This window comes from Felis catus, chromosome A1 (assembly GCF_018350175.1).
Source record: "Felis catus isolate Fca126 chromosome A1, F.catus_Fca126_mat1.0, whole genome shotgun sequence".
Taxonomy (NCBI): Eukaryota; Metazoa; Chordata; class Mammalia; order Carnivora; family Felidae; genus Felis; species Felis catus.
The window spans coordinates 160,877,022-160,903,163 of NC_058368.1; the positions used below are offsets into that span (position 1 = coordinate 160,877,022).

At 35.7% G+C, this 26,142-nt stretch overlaps 2 long non-coding RNA genes across 2 annotated transcripts in view; one reads left to right on the forward strand and one right to left on the reverse strand.

Moving 5' to 3' along the window:
• LOC123379207 overlaps positions 1-26,142 on the reverse strand; it is a 263,127-nt gene that overhangs the window by 67,974 nt on the left and 169,011 nt on the right. The window contains exons 3-4 of the long non-coding RNA XR_006583415.1: positions 2,740-2,864; positions 1,796-1,892 (exon numbers count right to left, since the gene is read on the reverse strand). This is a non-coding gene — a long non-coding RNA (uncharacterized LOC123379207). The remainder of the gene's footprint in view (positions 1-1,795; positions 1,893-2,739; positions 2,865-26,142) is intronic.
• The window catches only part of LOC123379210, a 37,749-nt gene continuing 25,641 nt past the window's right edge, over positions 14,035-26,142 (forward strand). Inside the window, exon 1 of the long non-coding RNA XR_006583419.1 lies at positions 14,035-15,442. This is a non-coding gene — a long non-coding RNA (uncharacterized LOC123379210). The remainder of the gene's footprint in view (positions 15,443-26,142) is intronic.

Below are 26,142 nucleotides of genomic sequence, written 5' to 3' on the forward strand. Positions count from 1 at the left end.
AAACTGTGCTTCCACTGTTCAAATAGGTATGGAGGTTTCTCAAAAAATTAAAAACAGAAATACCATATGATCCAGTAATTCCACTCCTGGGTTTTTATCCAAAGAAAATAAAAACACTAATTTAAAAAGATATATGCACCCTTATGTTTACTGTAGCATTACTTACAATAGCCAAGGTATGGAAGCAACCTAAGGGTCTGTTAGTACATGAATGGACACACGTGTGTATACACACAATGTAACATTACTCAGCCATACAAACGGCATTACTCTTGACATTTGCAACAACATGGATGGACATAGAAGGTACTATGCTAAGTGAACCAAATCACAGAAAGACAAATGCCATATGATTTCACTTTTATGTGGAATCTAAAACACAAAGCAAATGAATAAAGGAAACATATACTCTTAAATACAGAGAACCACCTGGTGATTGCCAGAGGGTAAGAGAATGGGTAAAACAAAGGGGATTAAGAGGTACAAACTTCCAAGTATAAAATAAGTAAGTCACAGAGATGGAAACTACCCATAAAATAAAGTAAGGCTAATTTCAATAATTACTGTGGAAAACTATTGCTTTAAAACCTTTCAAGATGCTAGTAGGAAACTCCACAGGCAAAATGGAAAAGTCAGGAATTATAGGCTGAATTGAAAATTTAGGAAAAGATAACTTTGGAAAGAAATACTTGAAAATAAAATATCAACAAGATACAGACAGTAGTACTAGACATAGCAAATGCTCTGATTATCAGAAACGAATATTTCCAAATAGCACACTTGCTACTACATATTCCCAGAAAATTGAAGTTATTTTTATATTTGAACAATATGAAATTCTAAAATACAAATCCCAAAACTCTATGGACCTCATATTATTCATTTTTCTAGAAAAGAGAGATCTTTTTTTTTTTTTTTCCTGACAGGTAGTCAGTCTTCTTTGCCTCATTTGTGAAGATACTTGACAATCTAGCCTGTCCTCGTATACCTGGCAGAATTTAAAAATACGATTATGCATGATCCAGTTAGTCTTAAATATAGTATTGCACAGCACAGGTAATGATAGAATATTTAGTGGAAAAAATAAAGCCATGTGAATATTTTTTTATGAAAGGTATAAACAAGATCAAAAACAGACCTTTCCCTTTACCTATGCCTAATGACAAAGCCAGACACAGTTCCTTCCCCTTTCATCCTTCCTGTCATGATTTTTGTCCCAGGAGTAATTAGAATTAGAATGTCGTGTCCCCCAGAAACTAGCTCGACACAGAGATAAACATTTCCCATTCAAATAAGTGACTGACACTCCCCCTACACACAAAATAACTCTGAGCGTAAAGCACCCTGACTATACTTTCTTCCCCTCACTATAAAAGTTGCTAAGGCAAAAAATACTCTTCTGAGACACTTCGATTTTCAGATATAGCCTGTTCTGCTTATTGCAGTGGCCCAATAAAATCATCTCTTAATTGTCTGAGGAATTTTATCTTTGACAGTGCCATCCATCTCCATCAATAATTCTAAACAGATAAAAGAAGAAGTAATAGCATTTGAACTGAGGCAAGTGACTTAAAGAATGAAAACAATATGGAGGAAACAGATGAATCTGAAACACATATTTCATTGTCAATCAGTACTTGACAGATAATACAAAATTCTACATTAATAACTTATATGCATGGGAGTTCGAACGATTTCATAAGATCAATTTCAATGAACGCTGCCTTGAAGAACTATTTCTAGAAATAAAGGGAGAATATTGTTGCATCCAGAAATGAAGAAGTACAAGACTTACCATTCCTTCACTACTATATAATCTTCAGTTTTCTTCTCTAAACAAGTCTCTTCTCTACCATCTGCTCTATTTTATTGTTACCACTTTTGCAATATATCTAATAAATAGAAGAGATATACAATTTACCAGAACTCTCAATATGATGTGAAATCAAAGAAAGTAAAAAGGAGCAGTACTAAATTCAGAATGACAGAATTATATTGAAAAAATTCTAGTATAAAATTATTTATAATCTAAACCACATATACGTGTCTTGTTGATCTCATTCACTTTCTATTTCTTTTTTTTTTTTTTTTTTTTGTAACTTCTGGGATTTTCTTCTCATGTCCCAATAATTGGACCCATATACAATGCCTACAGCTTATCTTTTGTTTAAAAATTTTCTTTGTCCTGTTGACATCCACAGCAAGGCACTATTTCTATCTTCTTCAGTTACTGCTAGACTTCCCTAGTTCTCGCTTAGCTACAGATTGTCTGACAAAATGGAAGGATAGATCATAATTCAAATGTGTTCTTGTAATATGTGTATAAAGACAATAAACCTTAAATTTTTAAATATTTTTCAAAATTGTCAAGGTCATAATAAAACAAACAAGACTTAAATACAGTCACAGATTGGAAGAAACAAAGGAGAAATTATAATTAATAATTAAATACAATGTGCTATTGTGGATGGAGCCTGGAGCAGACAGCACTATTGGAAAAAATATGAGGAAATGTGAATCAAGTCTGGAGTTTAGCTGATGGTAGTACACAAATGTTGGTTCTCAGTTTTATAAAAATATATCATCATGCTGTAAAATTTTACAATTGGCAAAAAATCTAGATGAAGAGTGTATGAGATAAGATAGAGAATTCTATCTTTCCAATTTTTCTGTAAATCTAAAATTACCACAAAATACAAAACTAAAACTAAAACACAACAACATTATAGAAGTACCTACCTTATTCTTCTTCAAGAAAACCTCCACAAAGTTATCTTTTTCTGAGAGACTGTCTCAAAGTCCTGACTATGCTCACTGGGAGAGTTCTCGTTTGGATTTGATGATGTCACTCAATGCTCTCAAACCTGGAAATCAAAGAAATGATATTGTCTATATTCTCCATCGTGACCATCATTCTGGTTGAGGCTTGTGCTCTTGGCCCTTCTTCCCCACTCTGGGTAGCTTTGGGTCACCTTCTCTCAGGAAATGTGCCAACAGAAAGTTCTTTAGGAAAAAAAAAGTCTGAAGCCTCTCCTTTTCATATGATTCAAACTCTATTTTATTGCAACATTTGGGACACAAACCATTCTATCATTCATTGCCATTTCTAACCTGTTACACCCCTATTAAGTCACACGTGTACTTCCTCCAGCCAAAATCAAGTGAGAATGAAGATGCAAAAGCTATGGTTTATCTACATCTCAAGCTCAGCAATTCATCGGATATAACCAGCATGTCAAATTCCCCTGAAGTGCACACACAGAATTCTGCTCTTTTATTGTTACGAACAATAGTTGAGCACAATTTTCTCTGAGAGGTTCACCAAAAGTCTCTACTAAAAATAAAAACAAAGCAACTATTCAATAACGGTCAAAAGTGAATATTAATCATTGGTTATTTGATGGAGTTGGTATTCATCATGTTCCTTAACTAGCACTAAATCTGCATTTACAACTCTGCCCTGAAACAACTTAACTCATGCTGTAAAGTCTTGCTAACAAGCTGGGCTCCGGTGAAGACACTTCCTAGCAAAATGTATAATTTGAATCCGAAGAATATATATGCTTTTTGACCATATGAAGCAAAGGTTTCATTACCACCATGTTCTGCTTCCATTAAGTATTTAAACTCCTCCCTTATTCTTTAATGATTAACACTTTAGAGTCGGTATGATGTGCCATTTCTTCACAGGCCTTCATGTCATCTACGAAGTTTGTTTTATACGTATATAGCCAATGGCTGTATAGGAGGCAGATGTGACTGCGAGGCCTTTTAAACAGTTGAAAATCCATTCATATTGTTATCTGATTCATAGGCCATGAAAATTAATATTATTTATGTTCTACATGGCTGCCTTTACTGCAGGAAGTTAAAAGGTTTGGAGAGAGATGGGACATTTAAAGGAATTATTTTTTTCAACTTGGAAGAAAGATGGCATGTAAAGGAGCATTAAAAATTCACAGATGTACAAAGTGCTTTTGGATTTGCTAATTGTTTTCAAAGATTTACACGGTATCTAGAGAAATAGAAAGTTATGAGCTATAATAAATTTTTATGTAATTTAAAAAATTGATTTGGATCAGAAGCACTTATTCACCAGTATGGATGTTATTGACTTCATGTAAGAGCAATAAATATTTTGCATTTAAATTAAAATGGTGCATTACATTACTTGTATCTGCATCTACCCACAAGGCTACTGATGTATGACTTTATGCCTGCAAATAACAAAAGGGGGCAGGCGACATTAGGAGCAGTTATTTCTGTTGTTCTATTTTTTTTAATTAAAAAAAAATTTTAATGTGTATTTTTGAAGGAGAGAGAGACAGAGTGTGAGTGGGGGAGGGGCAGAGAGAGAGAGAGGGAGACACAGAATGTGAAGCAGGCTCCAGGCTATGAGCTGTCAGCACAGAGCCCGACACGGGGCTTGAATTCACAAACTGCAAGATCATGACCTGAGCCCAAGTCGGACGCTCAACTGCCTGAACCACCCAGGCTCCCCTCTGTTGCTCTATTTTTTTAAATTGAATATTATTTGAAAACATAACTTATGCCATATCATTAAAGAAAATTATTAAAAAGATCATGAATAGGGGCATCACTCAGTGAGTTAAGTGTCCAATTCTTGGTTTTGGCTCAGATCATGATCTCATGGTTTGTGGGTTCGAGGCCCGCATCAGGCTCTGTGCTGGCAGCATGGAGCCTGCTTGGGGTTCTCCCTTTCTCCTTTCTCTGCCCCTTCTCCGTTTTGGCTCTCTCTCTCTCTCTCAAAGTAAATAAATAAAACTTTAAAAAAGGTAATGAATATTCTCTTAAATGTTTATTAGAAACGACAAAGTATCTTTTTATTCCATATACTTAATTCTCTTTGGTTCATGTACCAACCACATTATTTTCATCTGTTCATTTTAATTAAACATACCCCTCCTAAAAAAAGATACAAAATATGCTATATATTAGAGTATATATAATGTCTTGTTTGTATACTCTAAACACAAAGATTGTATAACTTCTTCACATTATAAAAATAGCTGTTTATTAAAATTTTAATTTAATTTAAGTATAGTTATCATATAGTGTCATATAAAAATAAATGTTATGTGGTGGCTAGGTGGCTCAGTCAGTTGAGCATCTGACTTCAGCTTAGGTCATGACCTCACAGTCCCTGAGTTCAGCCCCACTTTGGGCTCTGTGCTGACAGCTCAGAGCCTGGAGCCTGTTTCAGATTATGTGCCTCCCCTCTCTCTGCCCTTCCCCACTCATGCTCTGTCTCTCAAAAATGAATGTTAAAAAAATAAAAAGTAATAAAAATAATCCTTCTTTTACTGATTGTTTTTTATTTTTCTTCCGAAAATATTTATTTATTTATATATATTGAGAGAGAGCAAGAGAAGGAACAAGCAGGGGAGGGGCAGATAGAGAGATAGAGAAATAGAGAATCCCAAGCAGGCTACGTACTGCCAGCACAGAGTCTGATGCAGGGCTTTATCTCATAAATCATAAGATCATGACCTAAACCAAAACCAAGAGTCAGATGCTTAACTGACTAAGCCACTCAGGTGCCCCAATTTACTGATTGTTTTTTAAAGGACACTAGTCACCAAGGAGACTAAAGAATATCATACCTTTCTAATTGTTTAAGTTAGAGAAGACTGATAATTGGAAGAATGACAAAAATGCTTATAGACTTCAGGCATGCTCAGACAAGGGGGGGTAAAATTCATCTTTGACAGAGTGTTAGGTCCTTTTCATTGTCAGAAAAATCCGTTAGAATATTTTTCACATACCTAACCAAAAGCTGATTCTTGTGTTTAATCCTTTGTCTTTATAGCTCTATGGAGTGCCACAGAGTAAGACAGATATGATCAGCTCATTTGAGAGTATGTATATTCCTTTGATTTAAAAAACTTTCATAGTTTCTTTAGAGGTTTCATATCTAGTTTGCTTTCCTTACAAGTATTTTAACTCTTGTTCCTCATAAAAATCTGGATTTCTGAAGTAAAAGCAACGTAGGGTTTTACCAAGTCTATAAAATGGATCTATCCTGGAGCACTTGGGTGGCTCAGTCTAACGGTTAAGCATCTGACTTCAGCCCAGGTCGTGATCTCGTGGTTTGTGAGTTCAAGCTCAACATTGGGCTCTGTGCTGACAGCTGGGAGCCTGGAGCCTCCTTCTGATTCTGTCTCCCTATCTCTCTGCTCCTCCCCTGCTCATGCTCTGTCTCTCTCTGTCTCAAAAATAAATAAACATGAACATGGAATGATCCTTTCTTCTGGATTCTTTTTTTTTTTTTTTTAAGTTGAGAGGGAGAGAGAGCGCGTGTGAGCAGGGGAGGGTCAGAGAAAGAGGGAGACACACAATTGGAAGCAGGCTTCAGGCTCTGAGCTGTCAGCACAGAGCCCCAGGCAGGGCTTGAACTCATAGACCCAAGATCATGACCTGAGATGAAGTGGACACTTAACCGACTGAGCCACCCAGGTGCCCCCTTGATCCTTTATTCTGGATTCTGATAATGTAGACCCAATCTTCGTAATTTTTCTGTACTCATATGTCCCCATATTTTAAATACTTGAGAGTGAAATCTAAAGATCGTTTTACCAATTTCCCCCTATCTTGTCATGTTCATAATTATTTCCTCACTTTCTCTTCCTTATCTTCTAAATTGAAATGAACTAGTCACACGTTTTTCTAGCATAAATGAATAGTTTGAAGATAACTATGAAAATGGTGAAGGTTGGTGTTTGTGTTTCTAAAGCATGCTTATGAACCAAATATTCTAGGGAAATGGAACTAACAACCAATTTTCAAATCACTGCCTACTACATGCCATACATTGAGCTAGACACTGTGTATATAATGGTAAATACAACTATTTATGATTCTTGCCTTAAAAAATTTACAGTCAAATGACGGAGTAACTTCAATAACAAAACCCACAACTGTTAAAAGTACATGTAAAGAGTGGTGAATATTAGTACATAGTTCGATTTTAATTATGGAAATTTTCACACAACTGTACTTAAATAGACACAAAAATATCCATGTTTTGGAATAAATCTAACAAAACATATTCAAGAGCTGGACATAAAACACTAAAATATATTCAGAAAAAAAAGGTCCGAAATTGGTGGAGTCCTATACCATGTTCACAGTTTGAACACTAAAAATATTAAAGGTGTATTTTCTTCAAAATTTATAGATATAATGTCATCACACTTAAAAATCCTACATATGTTAGTCAGGTTTGATTAAACTCAAAGTGGGACCTACCTAGGAAAAAAAAAACTAACAAATCAAACTTCAAAGTTCAAACAAAATTCTAATCCAAGAAGATATATATGTATAAGTTAAAGGCCTAAGAAAAAAAGATTCTAAAAATTAGTAAATACATTCTTCACTAAAAAGAGGTTTATTTTTAATTTTTACTTTATTTTCCTTTCTATATATGTTTACCATATTTAGCAAACAAAACTCCATGACCCCTAGTTAAATGTAGATTTCATTAAGCACTGAAAAATCTTTTTTTCATATAAATGCATACATGCAATACTTAGAAGATACATGTACTAAAATATTTTGTGTGGCTTATCTAATATTTACATTGACCTGGGTATCTTGTATTTTATCTGACAACTCTATTTCTTGGTAAATATGTAAGAGAAAAAATGTGTATGGGCACCAAAAGAAAATTATAGGAATGTTCATAGCAGTATTATTTGTCAGAGTTCTACACTTGATACAACTCTATCATTGGTAGAATGATAAAGAAACTATAGTATATTCACAGAATGAAATACTATAAAGTACTTTAGATGAACAAACTACAGTTAAAGTGAGTAAGAAAAGTCCTAACACTGAATACATATTTTATGATCCTATTTATAAAAGTTCAAAAACAGGAAAAATTACATTTAGTATTCTGAGGTGCTGCCAATGTTGGATTTTTGATCTGGTAGGTATGTATACTTAGAAGTGATTCATTGATATCTACATGTATACTTTTCAGTAAGAGTTATAATTCAATAGAAAATACTAGAATTCACAGCTACACGCATGTAGCATAATTGATTTTAAGGCAAAGAAGCTTTACTAGAAATAAAAAAGGTCACAATACCATAGTAAAATATTCAGTCAACCCACGAGATGTGAAAATTCTGATCTTGTGTTTAGGTTGTAATTAGTTTTAAAATAGTGAAAGTAAGAAAATGGCAAAACCGCATGAAAGTTTTGTGTCTCGCATCCATGAAATACAGCCAGATCAACACTAAACCATCCTGTGTGCCTAGAAAACTGATTTGAGGATTAATACAACAATCTTAAAAACTTGAACCACAGAACTCAGCAGGTACATGGCACCAAGAGGTGAAATGGGGGAGAGAGAAGCTGCAGAGGGCAGGGAGCTGCTTTTGCTTGCAGAGAGAGGAAAGAGACAGAGGGGGAGAGTATGGGAAAAGCATCCCCCCCAGAAGCCTCTGGAGAGAAAGTGGAGAAGTGGAAACAGCCACGGGGACTGAACAAAAAGGGAGAAAGGAGAAAGGAGATGGTTTAAATTCCATTAAGACTCTATATAAACACGGAAAGGGAAGAGTCTGAAACTCTGCAGCTCAATACCTGGCGGTGCTCTGGTGAGAAGGGCGAATCCTTAGGAGCCAAGTGAGGTCTGGGGATCCTCAGGCCACACAGGGAGAAACAGTTCACCTGCTGAGAGGACATTTGGTAGAGGATGTGTGGCCACCCCACAGGCAAAAGTCCCAGCAGACCCCAAAGAACAATCAACAGTCACTGGTACTGGAACAAGGCTGTTAAGGGTGAAGCTTGGTGCCAGATGTGTGTTATGATTTCCATAATCCCTGAAACTCTGCTGCTACACAATCATGTGAACTTTTTCTATGGTGGTCTGGCACCCAGCCACAGTCACTGGGCATTGGCAGCAACACGGTCCTGCAAACATACCTGGGTGTGGCCAGCACCTGGCCATTACTTGGTGAGACCCTTCCCCAGAAGTTCTGAGCAGGTCAAAACCACAGTCCCTCAGAAGTGAGGGGTGGGGACACACAGCCACATCTGAGATTAAACTCAGGAGGGAGATGCCACCTGGCAAAGTGACGACTTGTACACAGACAGTGTAAAAGTGGGGAGTGAACAGAAGCCAGAGACAAAGGATGACCGCGGAGAGTAGAGTTCTGATACTAGAGACTGGGTGATGCCATTTTAGCCACTCCTATGCATGTGCATACACACATATAAGAGCCACAACAATCCACCCAAGTAAGCTAAGGAGCTCCATCTAGTGGAGAACAGAGCGTTACACTAAGCACCGCCCAACTGGGCCAACCTCTCTCTTCAGGAATACCACAAGTCTCTCCGCTTGCTTAGTTTACGGATAATAAAGTGCTTCAGAGTTTGACTTATAGGGGAAAACAACGTAATTTAATCGTATTTCAGTCTGTTCACTGGTCCATCTATTTTTTTTTTCTTTTTTTTTCTTTTTCGTTTCTTTTCTTTTTCTTGAATACACAAAGAGAAAATTTTTATTTTCAATTTTTATTAAAAAGGTTTTCCTCTAATTTTTTTCTACTATATGCTTTGCTTTTTTATAAAAGTAAAAATTCTATTTTACTTCCATCATTTCATTTTATTCTATTTCATTGTATTTCTTCTTTCAAATTTTCAAACATTTTCCTTTTTTCCCCCTTTTTTCTGTAATTTATAAAGCTCTTTTCAACACCCAGACCAAATGACACCTAGGATCTAGCATCATTTATTGATTTGTGTGTGTGTGTGTGTGTGTGCGTGTGTGTGTGGTTTTTAATTTTAATTATTTTGCCTTATATATCCTTTTCTTCCTTCAAAATGGTGAAATGAAGGAATTCAACCCAAAAGAAAGAACAGGAAAGAAAGACAGCCAGGAATTTAACTCACATAAAAGCAAGATGTCTGAACCAGAATTTAGAATCACGATAATAAGAATACTAGCTGGGGTCGAAAATAGATTTGAATCCCCTTCAAAAGGGATTTGCGGAGATAAAAGAAGTAAAAAATAGCCAGAATGAAATTAAAAATGTTATAACTGAAGTACAATCTCGAATGGATGCCATGGCAGCAAGGATGGATGAGGCACAGCAGCGAATCAGCAAGAGAGGACAAACTTATGGAGAATAATGAAGCAGAAATACAGCGAGACTAAGGCAAAAGAGCAAGATTTAAGAATTAGAGAAATCAGTGACTCTTGAAAAAGGAACAACATCAGAATCAAGGGGTCTTAGAAGAGGAAGAGAGAGAAGTAGGGGTAGAAGTGTTATGTGAGCATCATGGCGGAAAACTTTCCTAACCTAGGGAAAGACACAGACATCAAAATCCAGGCAGCACAGAGGACTCGCATTAGATTCAACAAAACTGACCATCAACAAAGCATATCCCAGTCAAATTCACAAAATACTCAGGCCGGGAAAAATCATGAAAGAAGCAAGGGGAAACAAGTCCTTAACCTACAAGGGAAGACAGAGCAGGTTTGCCGCAGACCTATCCACAGAAACTTGGCAGGCCAGAAAGGAGTGGCAGGACATATTCAATGTGCTGAACTGGAAAAACATTCAGCCAAGAATTCTTTATCCAGCAAGGCTCTCATTCAAAATAGAAGGAGAAATAAAGTTTCCTAGACAAACAAAAATTAAAGGAGTTCATGACCACTAAACCAGCCCTGCAATGAATTTTAAGGGGGAATGAGGGGAGAGAAGACGGGGGAAAAAAAAGACCAAAAGCAACAAAAATAGAAAGGACCACAGAACAGTACCAGAAACTCCAAACTCTACAGGCAACATCATGGCAATAAATTCATATATTTCAGTACTTACTCTAAACATCAATGGTTTAAACGCTCCAATCAAAAGACATAGGGTAACAGAATGGGTAAGAAAACAAGATCCACTATTTATTGTTTACAAGAGAACCAGTTTAGACCTAAAGACACCTTCAGATTGAAAGTAAGGGGATGGAGAACCATCTATCATGCTAATGGTCAGAAAAAGAAAGCCGGAGTAGCCATACTTTTATCAGACAATCTATACCTTAAATAAAGGCTCTAACAAGAGATGAAGAAGGGAATTATATCATAATTAAGGGGTCTATCTATTAAGAAGACCCCTTCAAGTGTGCTTGCACTCAAATATATAAATCAGTTAATCACAATCATAAAGAAACTCATTGATAATAATACCATAATAGTAGGGACTTCAACACCCCACTTACAACATTGGACAGATCATCTAAACAGAAAATCAACAAGGAAACAATGGCTTTGAATGACACACTGGACCAGATGGACTTAACAGATATATTCAGAACATTTCATCCTAAAGCAGCAGAATACACATTTTTCTCCAGTGCAAATGGAACGTTCTCCAGAAAAGATCACATACTGGGACACAAACCAGCCCTCAGCAAGTACAAAAAGATTGAGATCATACCATGCATATTTTCAGATCACAACGCTATGAAACTCAAAATCAACCACATGAAAAATTTTGGAAAGGTAAGAAATACCTGGAGACTAAAGAATACCATACTAAAGAATGAATGGGCTAACCAAGCAGTTAAAGAGGAACTTTAAAAGTACATGAAAGCCAATGAAAATGATAACACCATAGCCCTAAATCTCTGGACGCAGCCAAGACAGTCCTAAGAGGAAAGTATATAGCACTCCAGGCCTTCCAAAAGAAGGAAGAAAGTTCTCAGTTATACAACCTAACCTTACACCTTAAAGAGCTGGAAAAAGAACAGCAAATAAACCCCAAGAACAGCAGAAGACAGGAAAGAATAAAGATTAGGGCAGAAATCAATGCTATTGAAACAAACAAAAAACAGTGGAACAGATTAATGAAACCAGAAGCTTATTTTTTGGAAGAATTAACAAAATTGATAAACCACTAGTCAGTTTGATCAAAAAGAAAAAGGAAAGGACCCAAATAAATAAAATCAAGAATGAAAGAAGAGATCACAACCAACACAACAGAAATAAAAACAACAATTAGAGAATATTATGAGCAATTATACACCAATAAAATGGGCAATCTGGAAGAAATAGACAAATTCCTAGATACATATACACTACCAAAACTGAAACGGGAAGAAATAAAAAATTTGAACAGACCCATAACCAGTAAGGAAATCAAATTAGTAATCAAAAATCTGCCAAAAATGGCTTTCCAGGGGAATTCTACCAAAAATCTAAAGAAGAGTTAACACCTATTTATTGAAGCTGTTCCAAAAAACAGAAATGGGAGAAAAACTTCCAAACTCTTTCTATGAAGCATTACCTTGATTCCAAAACCAGAAAGAGACCACACTAAAAAGGGGAACTATAGACCAATTTCCCTGATGAACATGGATGCAAAAATCCTCAACAAGATATTAGCCAATGGATGAAAGACCTAAATGTAAGACAGGACCCCATCAAAATCCTTGAGGAGAAAGCAGGCAAAAACCTCTTTGAACTTGGCTGCAACAACTTCTTACTCAACATGTCTCCAGAGGCAAGGGAAACAAAAGCAAAAATGAACTCATTAAAGCAAAAAGCTTCTGCACAGCAAAGGAAACAATCAGCAAAACTAAAAGGCAACTGACAGAATGGGGGAAGATATTTGCAAATGACATATCAGATAAAGGGTTAGTATCCAAAATCTATAAAGAATTGATCAAACTCAATACCCAAAAAACAAATAATCCAGTGAAGAAATGGGCAAAAGACATGAATAGACACTTCTCCAAAGAAGACATCCATATGGCCAACAGATACATGAAAAAATGCTCCACAGCACTCATAATCAGGGAAATACAAATCAAAACCACAATGAGATACCACCTCACACCTGTTAGAATGGCTAACATTAACAACTCAGGTAACAACAGATGTTGGCAAGGATGCAGAGAAAGAGGATCTCTTTTGTACTGCTGATGGGAATGCAAACTGGTGAAGCCACTCTGGAAAACAGTATGGAAGTTCCTCAAAAAATTAAAAATAGAACTACTCTATGACCCAGCAATTGCACTACTTTTATTTCTCCAAGGGATACAGGCATGCTATTTCAAAGGGTCACAAGCACCCCCAATGTTTAGCAGCACTATCAACAATATCCAAGGTATAGAAAGAGCCCAAATGCCCATCGATTGATAATGGATAAAGAAGTGGTATATATATACAATGGAATATTACTTAGCAATCAAAAAGAATGAAATCTTGCCATTTGCATCTACCTGCATAGAACCAAAGGGTATTATGCTATGTGAAATTAGTCAAATAAAGACAAATATCATATGACTTCACCCATATGAGGATTTTAAGATACAAAACATGAACATAAGGGAAGGGAAGCAAAAATAATATAAAAACATGGAGGTGGACAAAACATAAGAGACTCTTAAATATGGAGGACAAACAGAGGGTTGCTGGAAGGATTGTGTGAAGGGGGGATGGGTTAAATGGGTAAGGAACATTAAGGAATCTAGTCCTGAAATCACTGTTGCACTATATGCTAACTAACTTGGATGTAAATTTAAAAAAAAATAATTAATTAAATTGAAAAATAAAATAAACCATGAAAAAACAGCCTCCCCCAAAAAATAATAAAAAAATAATGAAAATAAAATTAACATTTTTAAAATTTGACAAGACTGCCAAATAATTGGAGGTTTTAACATAACTTTCTCCAAAAGAAGTTATAATATAGATTTAATAACACAAAATTAAGTTTAATCCAATGAATATAAAAAGAATATTGAACTAAAAATCGAAGCGTATGCATTCTTTTTCAATATATAGAAAATATTTACTAAACTCACCACTGACAAGATCATAAAGTCATGTTTCAATGAATTTCAAAGAATAGGTGACTTTAAAACTATTTTTTTCTGCCTATGTAGTTTTTAATAAAAAATGGAAAAATAGTGGAACCTGGGTGGCTCAGATGGCTAAGTGTCTGACTCTTGATTTTGGCTCAGGTCATGGTGTCAGGGTTGTGAGATCTAGCCTCCCATGAGGCTCCACACTGGGCATGGAGCCTGTTTAAGATTCTCTCACTCCCTCTTCCTCTGCTTCTGCCCCTTACCAAATCACGCATCTTTGGACACCTGCTCTATAAATACATAAATAAATAGATAGATAAATAAATAAATAAAATAAATGACCCTCCATATATTTATATATTAAAAATACACTACTGAGTCAAAAAGAAATCAAAGTAACAATTGAAAATGCTACCCAGAACTGAAAAAATAATTTACATATCCAATTACTAGGATTAAATTTATGTGGTATACAGAAAGATTTTTGTAGCATAAAAACCAATATGAGAAAGAAGAAAGGGTATAATTTATTGATGTATATTTTTAAAAATACAGACAAGACAGTCTTATTTTAGATATAAATTGTGTTATATTCCTATCCTGGTATATGTTGCAATGGACCAAAATTGAAATAAACCACATGACTTTCATTAATACAGTGGTAGTTAACCTGTAAGTCAGAGAATACATACATAATGTATTAATATAACACATGTCAAATGCTTGCTTAGGACTACCTGTGTGTAATATTATTTTTAAAAAGAGAATGAGTGAATGATAAATACAAAACTCTTCATTATAGTTACCTCTAAGAGGAACAAGGAGAATGTGAAGGAGGAGGGGCACACAGGTAAAAGATACTTTTAATTCCTCATTTCTGTTATTTTGAAAAAAAGTTATACAAATATGACATGGATGCATTACCTTTGTCAAATGATTCAAGCACTGCATTGAAAGTAGGTTATAAAGTGTAAGTCTCTTAACTTCCCTCTTAGCACTAAACTTTTCTGTGACCATGCTTTTTAGACATTTTTCTATTCATTAAAAATGAATTTAAACTATTACCTATGTATATATAAGCATATAGTTGTTTTATTACATAAATTATATGGAAGCATTTATACTGTCCTATTAACCATATGTCTTATAGATCTTTTATATCAGCACTGAAAGTTTGGTTCTCCTTTTTCCTAAATAGTTACATAGCAGTCCAAAATATAGATAAGACAAATATTTTAAAGTAACTCCTTCTTGAAAGATACGTAGGTATTTTTTACCGAGATTTCATTTTTATAGATACTAAATCAAAGAATACTGTTTATTACACAAATTTTTACACATACACATTTTTAAGAGGAGAATATCAGAATTTAGATTGTATCTTATTGCATAATCATATAATAACATTTCAGAATCATTCTCAAGGGCATCTGCTTCTCCTTCAATCAACGAGCTCTGAATCTGATGGTACAGACATGGAAACTAAGTTAGGTATCACTGTTTTCTACTGTAGAGCTGATGTTCATCTTTTTCTCACCAGGTCTTGTGATTTCCTAAGAATATCATGTCTCTGAGCCATTACCACAGATCTTTGTGGGCTAAGGTAATATATCTTATGGTATCGCTAGCCATTGTGATAACTATCCTTGTCTTTCCTTTGTCTTGTTAGTACTGACACTTGTCTTCTACTATTCTGGAATTCTATCATTCCCATGAACTCTAAGGACTAGAACCCAGGTACATGACGGCCTCTCCACTGCCAACCCTGATCTAGAGCAAAGGGTCACAACTAAGCCTCTAAAAAAGTAATGGTGACCCCTTGACTGGAGTATTCCTTATTGCTTTAGTGAAAGGAATATTTTTAAGCATTTATTACAGAATATTTTCAGCTGTGGGTCTTGTAATAAATCCATTCTAAAATTCCCTAATCCTTGAGCTTCTGGAGTTATTCCTTAAGATTCTTCCAAAGCTTTTCTAGCAAACTATTAAATAGGAAGACTTAAATTGATTGTTTAAGTCTGCCTTGTCACGCTTATAATTGAATTTTGACCCTGAGTTTTACTAATGTTTGCCTTGTGACTGCCAGGGTGCCATAAAGGATACTCACATTAAACATGGCCATGCTTTTTCAGTGTGTTTTGAGTGATGTTTGTTGACATGAATCTTTCATTCTTTCTTCATGGCTTTAAGGCAGCTAACCAAAAGAAGACAATTTTACATTTCTTACCACTACAATTGAGCTTATACTATTTTAATGCCAGACTTAGTGCATTCCCCAATGCCACCTTTTCTAGTTCGCCAATCTGTCACACAGGATAGGTTTACAAATGCTAACGCTATTGTGTTCCAGAATCTCCTACTGAACGTCTGTTTTCTAGGGCAGAGAGACCATCATGTGCTTCACTGCAAGCAGAGCATGAGGTTAGACTTGGATAAAAGTAGGTTATTGTGAGGTGCTACCAGCAAGCACAAGTGAAGGAGTGGAAAGAGGAAGAGTCAGGGAAGATGGAAAATGAGTATAAGAGTGATTAATGTCACAGGGAAGACTTAGCTGTGACCTCTAAGAAGTAAAAATGTCCTCCAGTGATGCCAACATGAATGAAAAGAAGCCAGTGCATTTATCCAGTGACTCCCCCTCCCCTCACTGGCTTCAGAGTCACTCTTACAGGCATTAACAATCTCACATTTTATGTTGTACATGAATGTGGTCAAATTAGATTGTCTCAGTGCCAAAGGGACCCTGAGGCAGAAAGTGGAAAATTGAGTGGCACACATTTGAGATGGAATGCAGCCAGTGCATTCCAGAATGCAGAATGAGCCTTCCTACAGCTGCCTTGTGAAACCATATATAAACAGAGGAGGTATGATGTGAAAGCCAAAGGTATCTGCCACCATGGACAGCACAAATGATATCTCTTGGCAAGGGCTCCTGGAAACTAAATGGTATTCTCATCATATTTATGATGTAATGTCAATCAAAAGTTATTAGAAATAAATTTATATTCATTATTTAAAGGTATATGTAAAAGATGCTAGACCAATTTTTAATTCTGACCTAATAATGCAAGTATGAGTCTATTTATACAATTGTATTTGTATTATTATAGTTAGGAATACTAGAATCATTTTTTTAAGATGACACTTTTGTTTTACTCTGTGATACAAGAACTTTGTGATTTTTCCCACCTGTATTTTGATGAACCTTAGAGCTATGGGTTATATTTATGTATGAAAAGATCTTGAAGTAAAAACACTTGACCCTGGATTCATACTATTCAATTGTCATACAGAATGAAAAATTTAGTAACTATAATATCCAGGTAAATAATGTTACACTGTTAACTCTTGATGGAAATCAACAATAGTGACAGCTACACATGTCAACTTTTATGAAAACGAGTCATCGTTCTGAATGTTAAAATATTAAATATGAGTTGGATCCTACTTTATTATAGAAAAATATAAAAACTATAATATCTTTGGGTTTTATAGCTTAATCAGGTCATGGCTGCACTGCAAAAATTTCTTAAATTGAATTTTTTTAAAAAAAGCAAATGAACAAATCTTGCAAATTTTTGTTTGCATGTTTGCTTATTTTAATGTGGTAGCCATTAGAGGAATATTTTACTTTAGGTAATTTAAGGAGAAAATATTAATAATCCATTAGGTATAGAGACTTTCCAGTGATTTCCTTCAAGACCTTGGGGTACAAGACATGGGGTACAAGTGCCCCTATACATCAGCAATCCTGTGAATTTAGAATAGTCATAATTTAACCGCTGGGATTGAAAAAGCAGAGAGGACAGCAGAGAATCTATTGCTGCAGAGATCAAGGGACTAAGAAATGGTCATGAGGAGCTAAAAAATGCTATAAATGAGGTGCAAAATAAAATGGAGGCAGCCATAGCACAGATTGAAGAGGCAAAGGAAAGAATAGGTGAATTAGAAGATAAAATAATGGGAAAAGAGGAAAATGAGAAAAAGAGAAATAAAAAAATCCAGGAGTATGAAGGGAGAATTAGAGAACTATGTGATGCAATCAAATGGAACAATATCCGTATCATAGGAATTCCAGAAGAGAGAAGAAAGAGAGCAAGGGGCTGAAGGTGTACATGAACAAATCATAGCTGAGAACTTCCCTGATCTGGAGAAGGAAACAGGAATTGGACTCTAAGAGGCACAGAGAACTACCTTCAGATGTAACTTGAATCGATCTTCTGCATGACATATCATAGTGAAACTGGCAAATACAAGGATAAAGAGAAAATTCTGAAAGCAGCTAGGGGTAAACATGCTCTAACTCACAAAGGGAGATCCATAAGAGTAGTGACAGACGTATCTACTGAAACTTGGCAGGCCAGAAAGAAATGGCAGGAAATTTTCATTGTGAAGAACAGAAAAAAATATGCAGCCAAGAATCCTTTATCCAGCAAGACTGTCATTCAGAATAGAAGGGGATATAAAGGTTTTCCCAAACAAACAAAAACTGAAGGAATTTGTCACCACTAAACCAGCCCTACAAGAGATCCTAAGGGGGATTCTGTGAGTGAAATGTTTCAAGGACCACAAAGTACCAGAGACATCACTACAAGCATGAAACCTACAGACATCACAATGACTCCAAACCCACATCTTTCAATAACACTGAATGTAAATGGACTAAATACTCCAATCAAAAGATATAGGTTATCAGAATGGATTAAAAGACAAGATCCATGTATTTGCTGTCTAAAAGAAACCCATTTTAGACCTGAGAACACCTTCAGATTGAAAGCGAGGGGATGGAAAGCTATCTACCATGCTACTGGAAGTCAAAAGAAAGCTGGAGTAGCCTTACTTATTTCAGACAAACTAGACTTTAAGTTAAAGGCAGTAACAAGAGATGAAGAAGGGCATTGTATAATAATTACAGGGTCTATCTATCAGGAAGAGCTAACAATTATAAATGTCTATGAGCCAAATACGGGAGCCCCCAAATATATAAAACAATCACAAACATAAGTAACCTTATTGATAAGAATGTGGTACTTTCAGGGGACTTTAATACCCTACTACAACAATGGATAGATCATCTAGGCACAGAATCAATAAAGACACAAGGGCCCCTATTGATACATTGGATCAGATGGACTTGACAGATATGTTTAGAACTCTGCATCAAATCAACAGAATATATTTTCTTCTTGAGTACACATGGAACATTCTCCAAGATAGATTACATACTGGGTCACAAAACAGCCCTTTGTAAGTAGAAAAGAAATGAGATCATACCATGCACACTTCCAGATGACAATGCTATGCAACTTGAAGTCAACCACAGGAAAAAGTGTGGAAAACCTACAAAAGCATGGAGGTTAAAGAACACCATACTAAAGAATGAATGGGTCAACCAGGCAAGTAGAGAAGAAATTAAAAAATATATGGAAACAAATGAAAATGAAAATACAACAATCCAAACGCTTTGGGATACAGTGAAGGCAGTCCTGAGAGGAAAATACATTGCAATCCAGGTCTATCTCAAGAAACAAGAAAAATCCCAAATACAAAATATAACAGCACACCTAAAGGAACTACGAGAAGAACAACAAAGACACCCTAAACCCAGCAGAAGAAGAGAAATAATAAAGATCAGAGCAGAAATAAACAATATAGAATCTAAAAAAAAAAAAAAAAAAACGGTAGAGCAGATCAACGAAACCAAGAGTTGGTTTTTTGAAAAAATAAACAAATTTGATAAACCTTTAGCCAGGCTTCTCCAAAAGAAAAGGGAGATGACCCAAATAGATAAAATCATGAATGAAAATGGAATTATTACAACCAATCCCTCAGAAATACAATCAATATCAGGGAATAATATGAGAAAGTATATGCCAACAAGCTAGACAACCTGGAAAAAATGGACAAATTTCTAAGCACCCAGACACTTCCAAAAGTCAAACAGGAAGAAATAGAAAGCTTGAACAGACCCATAACCAGCGAAGAAATTGAATCAGTTATCAAAAATCTCCCAAAAAATAAGAGTCCAGGACCAGATGGTTTCCCAGGGGAGTTCTACCAGACGTTTAAAGCAGAGATAATACCTATCCTTCTCAAGCTGTTCCAAGAAATAGAAAGGGAAGGAAAACTTCCAGACTCATTCTATGAAGCCAGCATTACTTTGATTCCTAAACCAGACAAGCACCCAGCAGAAAAAGAGAACTACAGGCCAATATCCCTGATGAATACAGATGCAAAAATTCTCAACAAGACACTAGCAAATCGAACTCAACAGCATATAAAAAGAATTTTTCACCATGATCAAGTGGGATTCATTCCTGGGCTGCAGGGCTGGTTCAACATTCGCAAATCAATCAATGTGATACATCACATTAATAAAAGAAAAGAAAAGAACCATTTGATCCTGTCAATCGATGCAGAAAAAGCATTTGACAAAATTCAGCATCGTTTCTTAATAAAAACCCTTGAGAATGTCGGGATAGAATGAATGTACTTAAACATCATAAAAGCCATTTATGAAAAGCCCATAACTAATATCATCCTCAATGGGGAAAAACTGAGAGGTTTTTCCCTGAGATCAGGAACACGACAGGGATGTCCACTCTCACCACTGTTGTTTAACATAGTGTTGGAAGTTATAGCATCAGCAATCAGACAACAAAAGAAAATCAAAGGCATCAAAATTGGCAAAGATGAAATCAAGCTTTCACTTTTTGCAGATGATGTGATATTATACATGGAAATTCCAACAGACTCCACCAAAAGTCTGCTAGAACTGATATATGAATTCAGCAAAGTTGCAGGATGCAAAGTCAATATACAGGAATCAGTTGCATTCTTATACATTAATAATGAAGCAACAGAAAGACAAATAAAGAAACTGATCCCATTCACAATTGCACCAAGAAGCATAAAATACCTAGGGATAAATCTAACCAAAGATGTAAAAGATCTGTTTGCAGAAAACTATAGAAAGCTTATGAAGGAAATTGAAGAAGATACAAAGAAATGGAAAAACATTCCATGCTCATGGACTGGAAGAGTAAATGTTGTTAAAATGTCAATACTACCCAAATCAATCTACACATTCAATGCAATCCCAATCAAAATTGCACCAGCATTCTTCTCAAAGCTAGAACAAGCAATCCTAAATTTGTATGGAACCAAAAAAGACCCCAAATATCCACAGGAATATTGAAGAAGACCAAAGTGGGAGGCATCACAATCCCAGACTTTAGCCTCTACTACAAAGCTGTAATCATCAAGACAGCATGGTATTGGCACAAAAACAGACACAGAGACCAATGGAATAGAATAGATACTCCAAATTCGGCCACCAAAGTATGGCCAACTAATCTTTGACAAAGCAGGAAAGAATATCCAATGGAAAAAAGACAGTCTCTTTAACCAATGGTGCTGGGAGAACTGGACAACAACATGCAGAAGAATGAAACTAGACTACTTTCTTACACCATACACAAAAATAAACTCAAAATGGATAAAGGATCTGAATATGTACAGGAAACCATCAAAACTCTAGAGGAGAAATCTATGACCTAAGCTGCAGTGATTTCTTACTCAACATATCTGCAAAGACAAGGGAATTAAAAGCAAACATGAACTCTTGGGACCTCATGAAGATAAAAAGCTTCTACACTGCAAAGGAAACAATCAACAAAACTAAAAGGCAACTGAGGGAATGGGAAAAGATATTTTCAAATAACATATCAAAGGGCTAGTATCCAAAATCTATAAAGCCCTCACCAAACTCCACACCCAAAAAACAAATAATCCAGTGAAGAAATGGGCAGAAGACATGAATAGACACTTTTCCAAAGAAGACATCCAGATGGCCATCAGACACATGAAATGATGCTCGATGTCACTCATTATCAGGGAAATACAAATCAAAGCCACACTGAGATACCACCTCATGCCAGTCAGAGTGGCTAAAATGAACAAATCAGGATACTATAGATGCTGGACAGCATGTAGAGAATCGGGAACCCTCTTGCACTGTTGGTGGGAATGCAAACTGGTGCAGCCACTCTGAAAAACAGTGTGGAGGTTCCTCAAAAAATTAAAAATAGACCTACCCTATGACCCAACAATAGCACTGCTAGGAATTTATCCAAGAGATACAGGATTGCTGATGTATAGGGGCACTTGTACCCCAATGTTTATAGCAGCACTTTCAATAATAGCCAAATTATGAGATTTCCATCAATTAATGGATGGATAAATAATTTGTGGTTTATATACACAATGGAATACTACTCGACAATGAGAAAGAATGCAATATGGCCTTTCTAGCAACGTGGATGGAACTGGAGAGTGTTATGCTAAGTGAAATAAATCATACAGAGAAAGACAGATACCATATGTTTTCACTCATATGTGGATCCTGAGAAACTTAACAGAAGACCTTAGGGGAGGGGAAGGAAAAAAAAGTTAGGGAGAGAGCCAAACCATAAGAGACTCTTAAAAACTGAGAACAGACTGAGGGTTGAGGAGGAGTGGGAGGGACGGGAGGGTGGATGATGGGCACTGAGGAGGGCACCTGTTGGAAGGAGCACTGGGTGTTGTATGGAAACAAATTTGACAATAAATTTCATATTAAAATTTTTTTAAGAATACAAATTAGTTACATTATGAAATATTTATTTTAACAATTACTTTTCTTATAGAATTTTCTTCAATATTTAAAATTATGCTCTGTTTTCCAGCTGTTTCAGATCATTTTTTTGGATTGGGATTTTGTTTCTATTTATTCATCCTTCAACAAAGAGGGATCTAGGAAGAACCAGTATCCACCATAAGCTGCAAGGGATGTTCTCATTTTCTCTTGATTTACTGGAAAAAAACAAAACAAAACAAAACAAAAAAACCTGTTCACAAATCAAGTAACTAGTGTCATTGATAAGCATCTGCATTGGGGGGGGGCCGGGCCCCTGTGCCAGGCTGAGACTGGTTCGAGCAAAGTTCCCTGTTGACTCAGCCAACCCGGCGGTTCCCCCTCCCATTCCATCACTTTCAAGGGCATACGAAAGCCTTGTCAAGGCTGAGAAAGTTAATTCTTGAAGCCTGTGATCTGCAGGTGTTGGCAGTAATGCTACCTCTCTTTTTCTACCCCGAGTCAGATAGAAACAAACATGGGAACTGTGTTTTGCTAGCAATCCATCAACAAGGTCTTGTGACCCGTTCAGAAAGTTCACAAGGTACACAGAACTAAATGTTTTGGCTGGCAGTGATCATGTGAAACCTGTTTATTCTTAGAATGACCTGATCCATAAGAGTCTTATATTATAAAAGATTGTGTACAGCAACAATAAAGCCGTCACTTGGGCCATCAGCCCAGGGGACCCTCCTGTTCCCAAACTTTCTCTTCTCTCTCTTTTTTCTTGCATTCCCCTACCCTCAGGACCCTGACCTCGGTGTTTGTCGCGCCGGTCGTGACACTGCATCACTGAAATTCAACCTCCTAAGGCTGATCCTAGCTTCTACTGAAATTGTTCTGGTTGGTGGTTGGGTTCACTTTCTGCTCATTTTAAAGATGTAAAACCCTTGTTTATACACAAATTACACATAAAAATTGACTATCTAAACAGGCCTTGATCATAAAGCTCTTAATGTCTTTCAGAACTACATGGCTTAGTTATCTAATATTTCTGTATCCAAAAGTGTAATGATTTCCCTAACAGGTCCCTCTCTAGCCATACTCATATTGTATACTAGGAGTTTAAATTATTGAATGGGAATGGAAACAAAGAATCTGTTTGAAGTGGTAATTAGCAGGATTTCTGTAGTATAACACTTGTATAAAAATGGCCTCTAAAAATCTATAGATTATAGAAAATGTGGCAGACAAAACCTTTTTACTACATTTTAAAAAGTCACCAAAATAGTTTGTGGTGCCTGGGTATCTCAGTCAGTTGAGCATCTGACTTTGGCTCAGGTCATAATCTCACAGTTCATGAGTTCAAGGCCGGGTTCAGGTTCTCCACTTTCAGCATGGAGCCCACTTTGGATTGCCACTCCCCCACTCACACTTTCTCTCAAAAATAATACACCTAAAAAAAAGTTGTCAGCATTGTTTTTTAAAATTTTTTTAATCTTTATTTTTGAAAGACGAAGAGAGATGGAGTGTGAGAAGTGTAGGGGCAGAGAGACAGAATCTGAAGCAGGCTCCAGGCTCTGAGCTGTCAGCACAGAACCCCATGCAGGGCTCAAACCCACAAACTGCAAAATCATGACCTGGGCCAAAGTTGGACGCTTAACTGACTGAGCTACCCTGGCACCCCAAAAGCACCAACATTGTTTTAAGTAAGGAACATTTACAGTGCAGCTAAGTCATCGTCATTTCATTTCCAGGGTCTTGAATTTAAAATGAGACTGATGTCAATATGGTAGTTTTAAGCATCATCATGTGTGCCTATTTATAAATTGAGAACCAGTGAAGCAAGAACTACTAGTCTGCTGGTAAGACAGGAAAATTCTGCTTACTAGGATTTAATCAACATTGGATCTTAAATTCTGGATTTGCATTCAAACATACTGGAAACTAACTTCTGGGTTGAAAAAATACCAATAAATCCTTTGTAGTCTTGAATTTATTAACTGCCTTATATCTGAGATTTCTCATTACAAACACTTTAATTTTATCTCCAGTTATGGGGTTATCCAGTGACAGTGGGATGAAAGAATACCATGAACTCTTAACAGTTCTTTTACTAAGTTTTATGGGCAAAGCAACAGCCTGACCATTATGCAGTAACAGTTTTATTTAAGCTTTTTTAAATGGCCAGATTTTATCCATAATTATACATTACAACTTGAACAAAGAATATAGTATTTTTTATAAGACTAGCCATCCCATCTGACAAATGGAAATTACTGAACAAGTCATTTGATATATATTACTTATTAGTATTAAAATAATTGTCATTCATGGCAAAGCCTACTCAATGTTGTAATTTCAGTTCTTTCTTCATTGTCATTCTTAAAAATCTATCTGAAAAATAGTAGCTCTTGAAAATCATATCAAGAATAAAATTTGCTAAACGAATGACTCTCTTTGGAAATGAATAAACAGCTCAAGAGCTTAGCAATCAATCACTGCAATGATACTATATAAATATAATTTTCTGTTCCATTAGTATTCGGATTATTTGCTGTATTTTTCTGTTATTTAATATATTGGTTTGTTTAAATTATTATGAACAGTTATTTTATACTTCTGTTTATTTCACTATAATATTTAGCTTAATCTATAATTTCAGTGACCATCTTTTTTTTATATATAAATGCTTTTTCTAGGAGATCTTGCCAACTACCAACTGCCTTAATTACTGAATAAAGAAATGTAATGAGAGATTCAGTACAATTTATTTGTTTCTTATAAGATTACTGGGTGAAACTCTATCAAGATTTCTTATCAGATATCTTTGTCTTTTATTTTCAATGAAGTGAAATCTGATGCTATTAGCTTATTTACCAAAGGCTTATAAATGATATTCATTAATCTCATAGATAGTTGATATTCAAAAATTGATTTGATATTATGAAAAACTATATGCCAATAACTTAGACCACCTAAAATAAATGGATAGATTCCTAGAAACATATAACCCACCAAAACTGAAGTAGTAAGAAACAGAAAACTTTAACGGACCGATTACCAGCAAGGAGATTGAATCAGTAATCAAAAAATGTTCCCAACAAGCAGAAGTCCAAGAGCAAATGGCTTAAGAGGGGACTTCTACCAAAAGATTTAAAGAATAGTTAATATCTATTCTTCCCAAACTCTCCCAAAAAATGAAGAAAACTTCCAAATTCATTCTGTGAGGCCAGTATCACCCTGATGCCAAAACCAGATAAAGACACCTCAAAAAAGATAACTATAGGCCAGTATCTCTGATGAACACAGGCTCAGAAATCTTCAAGAAAATACTAGAAAACCAAATCCAGCAATACATTAAAAATGTCACTTGCCACAATCAAGTGGGATTTATTCTTGGGATGTAAGGATGGTTCAATATTTACAAATCAATCAACATGATACATCACATCAGTAAGAGAAAGGATGAAAACCATAGGACCATTTTAAGAGATACAGAAAAAGCATTTGACAAAGTAGAACATCCATTCATGATATAAAATCCCTCAACAAAGTAGGTTTAGAGGGAACATACCTCAAAATAATAAAGGCCATATATGAAAAAACCACAATGAACTATGACCTAAGCTGCAGTGATTTCTTACTCAACACATCTGCAAAGGCAAGGGAATTAAAAGCAAAATGATATT